We start from the raw sequence: 12,184 nt of genomic DNA on the forward strand, positions 1-12,184 counted from the left end.
AAATAAGAGAACATCATCTGCCTACATAGAGAGGAGGCTACGACCAGAGCACAAGTATAGACTCCTATGTAGGTTGTGCTCCTGCAGCTGTCTAGTCAAGGGGACCATGGCTAATATATTACGGGGTGAACAAATTCACTCTCATGACTCAGAAATAACCATGCAGACTCCTCTTAGCAGTTTCAAAGACAGTAGTTACTAACTGTTGAGGCAGGGAGAAAAGCACTGCGGACTGCACCTCAGCCCTGCACAGCCTGCCTCTGCAGTTTTTTCTCATTTGCCTATTCACAGACAGACCCTTTTGTACAAATCTGTAGAATACGTTATTATACATGATGAACAATAGGTAACTTGCAAGTTACAGATTAAAATGGAAAACACTTGAAAACATGTAGCCCCATAACACTGAATTCCTAGGTTAAGACATTACTCGCTCTTTATTATACATCTGGCAAAGGTTTATGACCGAGCATTTATTTGACCTATGAATGCGTATGTGCTCTTTTGTAAATCTAATTTGTTTGAAGTGTGTGCTGACAGCATTGTGTGTCTGAGACTCCCATGTGCTCAGAATTTGGTTTCTTCCCTATACCCATTGTAAATTGTGCACCTGTGGGCATTGGGCTGATTCAGTGATGTGCCCAGTGTGTAATCTGTCTGCGATCTTGTTTGTAGGCACGGCGAGTAAGCTGGGGGACTCGTGCACTTATGTCGTAAATACCTGCAGGTTGGTTAGACATGAGTTGACCTTGAACAGATGGCCCTTTCGTGTTCCTTATTCTACTACACCCTTGCATGAAACTTCCAACTTACCCGTGTCATTGTGGGGGTCTGACCTAAACTAGTTTTTGATTGTGAACAGCGATGTTTTCACGTTTCATGTTCCTGGTATTGCGCTTATTTTTTACATTTCCTATGAAATCCCCCCCTCTAGTTTATATTTCAACTACCTTATCTAAATCTTGGTCTGCCTTTGTTAGTAGGTGATACATATTGCCGTGGGAATCCACTACTTGTATTAGTGTCCTAATTGAAAACATCCCTCCTGCCTCAGTGCCTATTCTCCTACCACATGCTATTATTGCCTGATTTACACAATATATCAGTAGCAAGATCACAGTTATTGGTAACAGAACCCAAAACAGTCCCCACATCCAGGATGTCAGTGCTGAAAACCAACAACTAAACCAACTATCTTGGGCACCTCCTTGACCTATCATTTTAGTTGTAAATTATGCAGAGCCTGTATTGCTTCTGACAAAGTTCCATTCTCTGCGTCATTTGCTGGAATAAATGTGCAGCACGCTGTACCTATCTTTTTACAGACACCCCCTTACATGGCTATCATAAGGTATAGTACATAACGATGTTGTAGCACCATTAGCCTCAGGGCACGCAGTTCTTCCTTTATTGAATTGAAGCCCTCACTTGTGGTGTTGATGACCTTGAGGAGTTCCCACTTTGTGATCTTGAGCCAATGAGCAGTTGCCTTAGCTTGGACAAATGTCAGGATGCTCCCAAAGAAAAGCTCAGCACCATTGAACAAACAGTATTTTTGAAGGATTTAATTCCAGGTTCTTGTGCAATATTATTCTGCAGTTCTCTTCTTCCAGCTGTGATGTAGCAAAGTTGTTGGACGACTCATAGGGTGCTCATGCAAATCAGATATGTTTATTCCAGGTATTACTAAAACTGGAGTGTGCTTTGTTACTATGGAGCAGATTCCGCCCCAGTTAGGTGATACCTGGGCATACAGTTATTTTCCACACTGCCAGAAGAAGTCCATAAGGCTGGAGGTTCCCCCGGCATGGCAGCGTGGAAGACTGTGACACTGCAACCAACATTTTGACCCACATTGATGGTCCCATCTCATCTAAAACATAAGAAGAGAGAGGTTAGTTTCATGACAGTCTGAAGACGTTTAATGCTGTCTATCCAGGTGTAGCCTAGAATATTTTCATCCCAGATAGGTGTACTTTTCCTTACGCCACCCTGGCTAACATCAGTGCCACTCCATAAAGGCATAGCCCTACAGGAAAATTAGATATTGGGATGCCACTGATTATGAGCAAAGAATGACCCTCTGGCTCTGAGCCCTTTCCTGCGGACACAATCTGGGGGCGAGGGGTGTTTAAAATAGCTGTTATATTTGATTGGGGGGGTGTTACCCCTAAGAAACCTAGATCTAGGGCCATCTGTATCTAATCTAAAGTGGTGGGGCATCCGGTTTGCCTCATGCATGTTATTTCTTATCTCTTGTCTGTCTGTGAGAATGTGTAATTCTTCCATTAACATGTCGTATTTTGTGGCATTGACTAGGAAGTGTATTACTCTGATGTGCGTCAATTGCATTTGCGCCTTTCTTCTACACAAGTACAGGTGTACTAGGCAGCAAGGTATGTCTGGTGGTACTTCCTTCGTGGAGTCTAGTCTATCTGAACCAGTAGCATTAAGGAGCACACAAAACATGACTCATTCATAGCTTCTGCACCTATTTCTGACATGTGCTGATACCACATGTTGTATGACAACTTAACATGAGCGTTAGGGGTCACATTGTTACTAGAGAGCTCTTTTCGAAAAAGAACTATATTAGAATTTGGGGGTACTTTGCTAGAAAAGAGCAAAAAGGATAGAGTTAGGAGGTAAAAGAGAAATACAAAAACAAAAATACATATCTTTAGTAATGTCCATCCAAGAGATAGCCCAAAAATATAGTTGGTGGCCTTTTTATGGTGACAATGTTCGTCCCCCCCTCTTGTTTCATTTGAACTGTCCAGCTGGGTCAAGACACGCGTGGCTATGGTGAATCCAGTTTTCCCTGCTATCCACTTTGAGAGCTGTTGGTGCAACCATAGTGACAGGGTAGGGACCCTCAAAGCATTTCTTGTTCCATTGGTGAACAATGTTCTGTATGAACACTTGATCTCATACTTTTACTTCTGGGAGGTCGAACTCAGTGTTGGCTCGCTTTTCTTTTCCTTTAGTTATCTGTTTGGGAATGAACTTTGCAAATTTTGTCAATTCACACAAATACATATGCATTTCATCACTCGGTGTTGGGGTTGAACTTTCTCCTTGAGTTTTATTTCTAGTGGCAGGAGCTTGGACACTGATGGACCTCCCTGTCAAGTGATGGTCTGCGCTTGCTTGGGATATTCCTCAGGAAAAATAGTGCTAATGGCTAGCAGTGAGGCAACCTTTTATTCAAAGTGGCACACAACTTGCTGATCTTACTCTTAAAGATGCCATTCGGGCGAGCTACAATTCCATTACCTTGTGGGTGGTATGAGGAGACCAATTTGTACTTTATCCCTAATAGCACAGTCTGGTGTTTGATTGTATTAGAAAAGTGAGTGCCTTTGTTGGATCTTATGGTTTCTGGGATTCTCACATCGGGAAATAATTTCCTGAACTAGGAATGTGGCTGCTGATTTGGCATCACAATGGACGCATGGTCCTGCCTCAATCCATCTGGAGAATGGGCAGACCACTACTATGAGGTACCTGTAGTTGTCGCACTTGTCAATCATATCAACAAGTCCAAAAGAAGGACCTTAAAGGGACCTTGTGGTTGTGGAATGGTGGAGTTTATTACTTTCAGAGTGGGATTAGGGGAATACTGTTGACAAATTATATGTGTAGTTATATGATTATTGTATCATGCAAATTGGGGACAAACCAGTCTTACTGTATTTGCGTTGCCAAATGGTCTCTGGAAGTGTGAGCTGGTAAATGAATCTGACCCGCGGGACGACTGCAAGCAGAGCTTGTGGCATAGAGCCCAGATTTATACTTTTTGACGCAAAACTGCGCTAACACAGTTTTGCATCAAAAAGTTTAGCGCTGACTAGCTCAATTGTTTTATGCCACCCGGTCGTCATATTTATACTATGATGCTGGGTGGTGCTAAAAACATTTTTTTTACGTTAACTATGGCGCCTTGTCGTGAGGCAAAACAACGTTAACTCCAAAAAAATGACTCTAACCCGCTTTACAACACGTACACGTCGCAAAACGAAAATGCAACATTTTTACCCGCATAAGCGTCAGATGCTAATGGAGAAAACAGTGCAAAGGAGAGGCAAAATGGACCCAGAAAGCCAGGAGAGACCACGGAGGACCCCAGTCAACCAGGAACAAGTCAGGAGGACACAGACAAGACCCAGGGGAGGGAGAAGAAAAAGAGAAAGTGTTGTTTCAGTACAGAGGGGCATGAGATACTGGTGAGAGAGGTGATGGAGCATCAACATCAACTCTTCGTCACCTCTAAATTGCCAATTGGACGGAGAGAGGTAATTTGGCAGCAGATAGCAGACAAGATTACCAGTGTTGCAGAGGTTAGGAGAACCGTGACAGAGTGCAAGAAATGCTGGCATGATTGTAAGCGAAGACAAAGGAAAAAATGGCAAGGAACGGGAAGGCAGCACTACAAACTGAAGGTGGAATCCAGCACCACAAGAGGACTTGGACGAGATGGAGGAGATGGTTACACCGGTCATCCTGGAGGAACTGTTCACTGAAATTGTAGGACAGGATAGCACAGACAACCAGGAACCACCACAAATGCTGGGTAAGTTGAATGGGGTAAATTAGGGGCATATTTATACTCTGTTCGCGCTGGATTTGTGTTATTTTTTTCACGCAAATCTGGCGCAAACCTAACTCCATATTTATACTTTGGCGCTAGACCCATCTAGCATCCAAGTTATGGAGTTAGCGTCATTATTTGCTTGCGGAAAACTACCTTGCATCAATGAGATGCAAGGTAGGCGTTCCGGGCAAAAAATGACTCGAAGGCCTTTGCGCCTTATATATCCTTATTTATCCTCCCGTGCAAAAATGACACACGGGAGGAGGAGGGCCTTAAATAACGGCGCTAAGCCTGTTTAGCACCATTATTTAATTCCTGGGTCGGGGCAGGTGTTAAGGGATCTGTGGGCTAATTTCCATGGTCAGAGACCCTGGAAACAGTCCACAGGGGCCCTTCCCTGCACCCAGGGAACAGAAGTCCCCTGGGCATGGCCACTGGGCAGGAGGGCATGACATGTCCATGGGGATTGTGCATCAAAAAATGACGTTAGTCAGGTTAGAGTCAATTAATTTTTTGAAGCTAACGTGACTAGCGCCATTCTTTGAATCACAACCTCCAGTCTCCCTACACCTCCCCTACCCGTTAGCGTCATTTATTTTGAAGCCAACTGGGCCTTAGCGCTGGCTAGCGTCATTCCTTGAATATATCTGTCTGGCATCTAGGAATGGTCGTAGCCGGCTGTAAACTTTTAGACGCAAACCTGCGTTAGCACAGGTTTGCATCAAAAAGTATAAATCAGAGACTTAGGGGGTTATTCTAACTTTGGAGGAGGTGTTAATCCGTCCCAAAAGTGACGGAAAAGTGACGGATTTACCACCAGCAGTGTTACGAGTCCATTATATCCTATGGAACTCGTAATACGGCTGGTGGTATATCCGTCACTTTACCGTCACTTTTGGGACGGATTAACACTCCTCCAAAGTTAGAATAACCCCCTTAATGTCAAATTGTCAAGTGCTAGAAGGGGAGTCACATGGGACTCACACAATGCATGTCAAAGGAGAGCGGAGGGACACATTGCACATTTAGCAAGTTGCACCATGCTGATGTAAGCTACACATGTACCTATGCCTTGGTAGTGCAATGCACTACAACACATACACAACCTGGACATATGTCAATTACCAGGTCTCAATACCTACATGTACATATGCAGCACATGGGGTGGATGGCATGTATAATGACTGTGCCCCTGGTTGTCTCATCACAACATCCCTTGCATATAGCCATATTAACCCTACCAACATGATCAAGACTTAAGAGACTAGGTAGTCAGTCAGTGCCAAACCTGGGGTCATGTCATGGTGGTGTCCCTTGCAGTAACACCTTGCAACTTCTTTGCCTTCTTGCCCAAACACATGTGTGCTGCATCTCACAGCACGCAATTCATTTCAACTGTCCCAGACGTGCTGGTAGCACCACCACCCCCCACATTGACAACACATCCACATAAGGCAGCCACCACTCCATCGTGCAGTGAAGATGCCTACTGGGTACAGGGAACAATAATCAGAGCAGGCGCTGGGGGAATAGCAGGGTGGTCCTATATCACTAGAAACATGCCACCACCCAGACTAACTAAACTGATGTAGTGTGGAACCACACATCCTGATGCTGAACAGAAATGTACCACTACAGAAAATATTTACCACAGATAGCACACTGTAGGTAACAACAGTTACAGACTGAGCCCACAACTACTCTGACACAACCATGTGAGACACATGGGAATGAGGAAATAAACACACACATACAACACATGGGGTATAACTGTGAACATAATGGTATATAATTCCACACTGATGGGTGTGGGATGGTGCATGGCTAAGTCTGGTGTTGGTAAGATTGCCAGTGCAGTGTACCCTTTGCGGTTGGCATGGTTAGTCACATGTTGGGATGGCAGGTGAAAATCTGCCTGCCTGTGGTAGCTCTGTGGGGCACTTAGCACCACATTGTTGATGGATCAAATTGAGTCAGTGCCAGTCTTGGGGTGCATTGGGTGTGACAGGACATGCTGCACTTAGCTCTGCAAATCAGGCAGTAGAAAGGGCAAAGGGGCCATGCCAGGTGCATGGGCTGTGCAGGGGCACACCACACCACATCACCACCAACCTTTGCATGGGGGTTTCACTGCCATGCAAAGGCTGGTGGAAATGTGTGAACAGACCTGGAGTGTAGCATTGAATGTAATACTGGTCTGGTGTCACAAGACAGGTGCCTTTGCCAGTCTGTGAGATGCTGGAAACCTGCCAGTGATAGGCCATTGGCCCATGGGGCATTCCCCATTGACAACAGTTGCCACTGCCCCCTGCGCTGTTGGGGGTGGTCATATAGACAATGACAGTCAGGTGGTCATAGGACTGGCGCACTTTAAATGTGGGGCCAGTATGACTACCTGCAGAGTCACCATCAAACTAGCTTGAGGCCCTGACCTAAGTTCAACTCCAGTTAACTGGCCATGTCCATAAACTCATTTACCATCAGGCACTGTCACATACATAATGATGTACACAGCTAAAATATTATACCTATGCTGGCCATCCCTGGGTCCACCCCTGTGCCTGTGTCAAATTAGCTGCACTGCCACTATGCTGCATCTCATGGATCATGGTGCAAGGATGGCTGCATTGAGGGGGAAATAATAGATGTGTAGGAAGGCGCGCCTACCTGCACAGATAGAAGATGAAACTGAACTCAGCTACGTCTGTGTGTGCCATGCAATGTAGCACACATACACATACATCAACATGAGGAGCTATGCCACCCCTGGGGTGGTGCAAGGTTACAGTACCACATGGGTGGAAGTGAAACATGTAAGACTGCGACAGTGGCATATTGACATGTGTGGTGCTGTGGCTTGAGCACTGCAACACCCATTGCAAGGCATTACCATGCAAATGGATGCATAGGGAGGGTTGAGAATGATAAGATGGGGTCAAGCCACACAAAGGATATAGATCACACCTAATAGATATGAAGGCAGCAAATTGCTTCCCTTCATGTGACACTCAGGTGGGGTAAAGGGCTGATAGACTGCAACCATGAAGTACAGGAACAATGTTGGGGACTAAGACAATGAGCCACAAATAGCAAATGAGTGACGTGACAAATCAACTGCCACAACACATAAATATTGATTTTGAACAATCTCACTGCAGAGGATGATGGCTCACCTGCTGATCTGCCTGTCCTGGAGTACCCCGATGACCTGGATGATCAGCTGACAACTATCAGACAAGAGACCCTCCAAGAAGTGCTCGTATCTGTCCAGACACCACCTCCAGTCGCAAGGCGGAGTAATAATGTAGCAGCCATCCCAGATGCCCTACCCAACAACCCAATAGTACGACCTACCAACACAGCTGGGGACTCCAAGGACCTAGGGACCCGCTTTGAGAGGACAGTGGTAGGTGTCCAGGCGGAGCTGGCCAAGGAGGTGCGGGTGTGGATCCAGACTATGGCAGCCAGCCCAGAGGGCATGTGCACATGCCTTGTTACGGCCATTGAACAGACTGCAGCCAAACAAGGCACACACTCCTCAATGCATGGAGTTCAGCAGTGTATGAGGAATATAGCTGCTGCCATGAGGGAGAGGCCACAACAACTGCCCTCCCAAACTGGCAGCAGCATACTTGAGAACAAGGTGGACTCCATGCACCCGGAACTAGCCTCCCTCAGGGCAGACATAGTTGCCTACCACAGGGATGTTGCTGCTATTCTAAAAAATCAGCAGTTCCTCCTTGCTGAAGTAATGCCATATATTGTTCCACAGATGGCAGCTGCTGGGAATTGGGAGTCCACATCTCCAATCACTGAAATGTGTGTGGCCCCCTCCATCTTCCCACCACCACCATCAAGGGCAGAGGAGACACCACACAAATCGGAGGATAAAGATGTGGAACAAATCATCTTCACCTGTAGGAGTTTCGGGTAGCACCAGCCCATGCCGCATGGCCAGTGTTTTCCTTTGTCCTGTGCTTGAGATCATGACAGTGTTAGCACAGCTGGATATGCGCACTCTTCAAAGACACACTGTTGACCCGGCTGCTATGGACTGTCATCGTCTCTCATCTACAAATTGGCAAATTATGTTCCTCCGCACTTAACAACCCTTCACCCAAGCATGTCCCATGATATGTCCCTCAAGCGTGGACTTGTGTTGTATCTCAATTGTATAGATTTTACTAAGAGTCCCAGACCTGGACATTGTAAATCTTGCACGACAACACTTGTAAATAAATACAGCCAGCATGTCTTTTTGTATTGTGACACACCTACTACATTTAGGAATTGTGATGTGTGTAACCATGTCTTTAGTCACAGAGTGTCAGTACAAGAGTGCAGGTATATTGGGGCACATATCTAAGCATAAGGTTCCAACACAATGAACAACAATGCTGGTCTCACCCCCTACAAACAATTCACTGAGTATGTCAAAAATGTAGAACACATGTATGCTTCACCCACTACATACGGCAGGAATGGCTGTGAAACAGCTCTGGGGCAATATCGTCAGCTGGGAGTACAAGTAGAACACATTGGTGTGAAGCAGACGTATTTAACCTCATCTGTAATTGCCACTGGTCAGTTTAGCAGGATAGATATTAAATGTAGGCTGTTGTCAGATGTGCCACAGTGCCCAACATTCCTACACAGGATCCTAACAATGACAGCTGAATTACCACACTTACCTATCCAATACAAAGTAAACATAGTCACCTTGAGTGGTGGGTACACTGGATGGCAGAAGCATAGACAAGTTGATGTGTTGTAGCTGCCAATGTGACAGCTCAGTTGTAAACAGATGATGAACAGGTCAAGAGAGGGATTTGGAGGCAGGACGGAATTCCTAGGCCAACACACAATTTTCACTGTGCACTCATGGGAAGACCCTGAAACACAAGCATTTGACACATGAAGTACCCAAAAAATGTTTAATAACAATGAAATTAAACTAAAAAAATCAAGCAAACCTTTACTAACCTAACCTATACTAACTATACGTAACCAACATCTAACCCTAACTACCCTATGCTAAACTTATCTAACACATTTAACAACACACTCGAAACATTGCCCCCCCCCACCCCCCTTATGTTATGAGACACATGCAGGACAATATATACTAAACTACACATATACTAACCATATCTAAACAAATATATATATATTTTGGTATTTTTTTTAAACACATATATACCCCCAACATTACTCCTCACCCACCCACAAAGTAACATGTAAAAAGTAGAAAACCTACCCCCCAAATCCACTTATCCTAACTAAACTACATACTTGCTCTAACCTAACACTAACCCCCTAAATCCCACTATAAAACGTTAATACAAATGAGGAGGGAGGGGACAGAACTGGGGGTGACAGTACCAAAGCCAATCACAGCTTTGCCTGCGTGAGGGTTTTTTATGTACTTTATTCTTTTTGTTTTGGCTGCCAACTCCTTCTCCAAACGGCCCAACCTTTTAAAGACTAGCATCACGTCCCTTTGCAGATCTTGCAGCATTTTCTGGTCCATGCCAGCAGGTGGTGTGGGCTGTGGAACGGATGTGGAAGCTGTTTCAGCTGTGGCTGTTTTTGTGGTGGCAGCTGTGCCCCCCTGCACAGCCGTGGAGCTTGGTCTCCTCTGTGTGGCCACTGCCAGTGTGGGGCCCCTTTGGGTGAATGCCAGCCATTCCCCGGTTGATCTCTCTGTGCAATACCAGTGTGCCATCCTCCAGAAACACAGATTCCACTGTCAGGATGTGTCTGTAGCGGACTGTCCTCTTCTGGAATGCTCGCAGTTCCTCATTGCTCATGTTGGCAGCTTTAAAATTGTGACAGGGGCCTGTCCAAGATGGCGGAGCGCTAAGACGTGTTTCTCAGCGCTCCGCCGCCCCGGCCCAGGAAAGTGCTTTGCGGCCCGTTTGGGGGAAGCCTGGAGGCTCCCCCCGTATCGTGAGGCCCCCCGGGGGTCTAGTGCGGGCCGGCGGTGATCGTGCCCAGTCTGCGCCGCTCCCTCGTGAGGAGCTGACTTCGGCCCTGGGACGGGCCTGCGGAGTGGCGCACGAGGCGGCCTGGGCCACGGGGCGGTACCATCCTCCGCGGCCCTCCTGAATTTTGGACCGAGGACTGGGGGGCCTGGGGGCTCATTCTGGGCCGCGGAGCAGCAGACTGTCGCCGTGGGACCCGCCTCCTAGTGACTTCAGCGCCCTGAGGGAGAGGGGTGCTCCCCCATGCTCTATTGAACCGGGGGACGCAGGCGAGGCCTCATTGATCTGGTGCCTCGGAGTGGGGCCCTGTGAAGTGCGGGGTCCTGGTGGAAGGTAGGGGCCCAGTTGCCGGGCCTTTGAACTGTTTCACTCCACATTTAAATTTCTGACAAGCGTGGTCCTGCATTCCACTGGGAAAAGGCGCCGGGAGTGGATATCTGCAGGTGGTGGCCGCGGTGGCTGGGCCTGGTTGAGGCCCCGGACGGGGTGACATGTTTTGATTGGCCACGGACGGAGACCCTGTGGGCCCTGCGAGATTGAACCGGCGAGGTGAGGTCGGGCCGGCACGCCATGGCGACATCAAAAGCCAAACGTGAGCGCTCAGTAAGGGACATGCTTGCAGGGGCGCGATCAACGTCCGGGACTGCGACGGAGGACTTACCTGAGACGAGGGCCTTGGAGAGTCGGGGGAGACGGATCCAGAGGAGAGCTCTCCCGTTACAAAGGGCTTTCTGTCCTCCCTGTTTGAGTCGCTCCGGGCCAATAACCAAGAGCTGCGTAGGGACATCTCACGGGAAGTGAAGGCAGCTATGAGGTGAGGTTACCTCCTTGGGTGAAAGTGTATCGCAGCTAGAGGACAGTGAGATCCCTCGTGGAGAAGAGGTTGCAGGCCTGCAACAGGAGGTCGTCTGCCTCCGAGAGCAGCAGGACCTCCTCCAGATGGCAGTGGAGGATTTGGAAAATCGACTGAGGCGTCAAAATATTCGTATTAGAGGGGCCCCGGTTGGTACTGAAAAAGAGGACATGGGGGGATACGTGGTGGACCTATTTCGTTCTCTGCTCGGCGTAGATGAGCCGCGGGAGGTAGTCTTGGACCGGGTACATCGAGCTGGGCGCGCCGGGGGCCCTGGAGACCGCCCCAGACATCTTAGCCTGCCTCCACTATTTTGTCCTTAAAGAAAAGATTCTACAGCGGGCCCGGAGCCTCCAGAGTGTACGCTTTCGTGGGCATGAACTCCAGCTATTCCACGACCTATCTGTGCGGACTCTCCAGAGGCGGAGAGAATTCAGACTTATCACGGACCACTTGAGAGAGCACAATGTGTCCTAGTCCTGGGGCCATTCATTTCGCCTGGTCTTCCGCTGGGAGGAACAGCTCCGACAGGTGAAATCCGTTCTGGAAGCTAGCCGCGTCCTGGGCCTGGAGGATGTTGCCCGGGAGGCGAGCGACGGGGCGGCTCTGCCTGCCGGGGGCCCTCCTTGGTGGCGGAGAAAAGAGAAGAAAAGGAGGCTTCAGCGCCCGACGGCCTTGGAGCTGAGATCGGAGAGAGAAGCCGCTTTGAACAGTGTGGCCGCAGAAACCTCAACCTAGTGTGGACACCCGGGG

General features: G+C 47.8%; 1 long non-coding RNA gene across 2 annotated transcripts in view; it reads right to left on the reverse strand.

Moving 5' to 3' along the window:
* Window positions 1-1,369: 1,369 nt before the first annotated feature.
* LOC138304127 (uncharacterized) overlaps window positions 1,370-12,184 on the reverse strand; it is a 148,609-nt gene continuing 137,794 nt past the window's right edge. For both annotated transcript variants that reach the window (XR_011205503.1, XR_011205502.1), the window contains 2 exons: window positions 9,314-9,486; window positions 1,370-1,873 (listed from right to left, as the gene is read on the reverse strand). This is a non-coding gene — a long non-coding RNA (uncharacterized lncRNA). The remainder of the gene's footprint in view (window positions 1,874-9,313; window positions 9,487-12,184) is intronic.

This window comes from Pleurodeles waltl, chromosome 7 (genome assembly GCF_031143425.1).
Source record: "Pleurodeles waltl isolate 20211129_DDA chromosome 7, aPleWal1.hap1.20221129, whole genome shotgun sequence".
In the NCBI taxonomy this organism is placed as follows: domain Eukaryota; kingdom Metazoa; phylum Chordata; class Amphibia; order Caudata; family Salamandridae; genus Pleurodeles; species Pleurodeles waltl.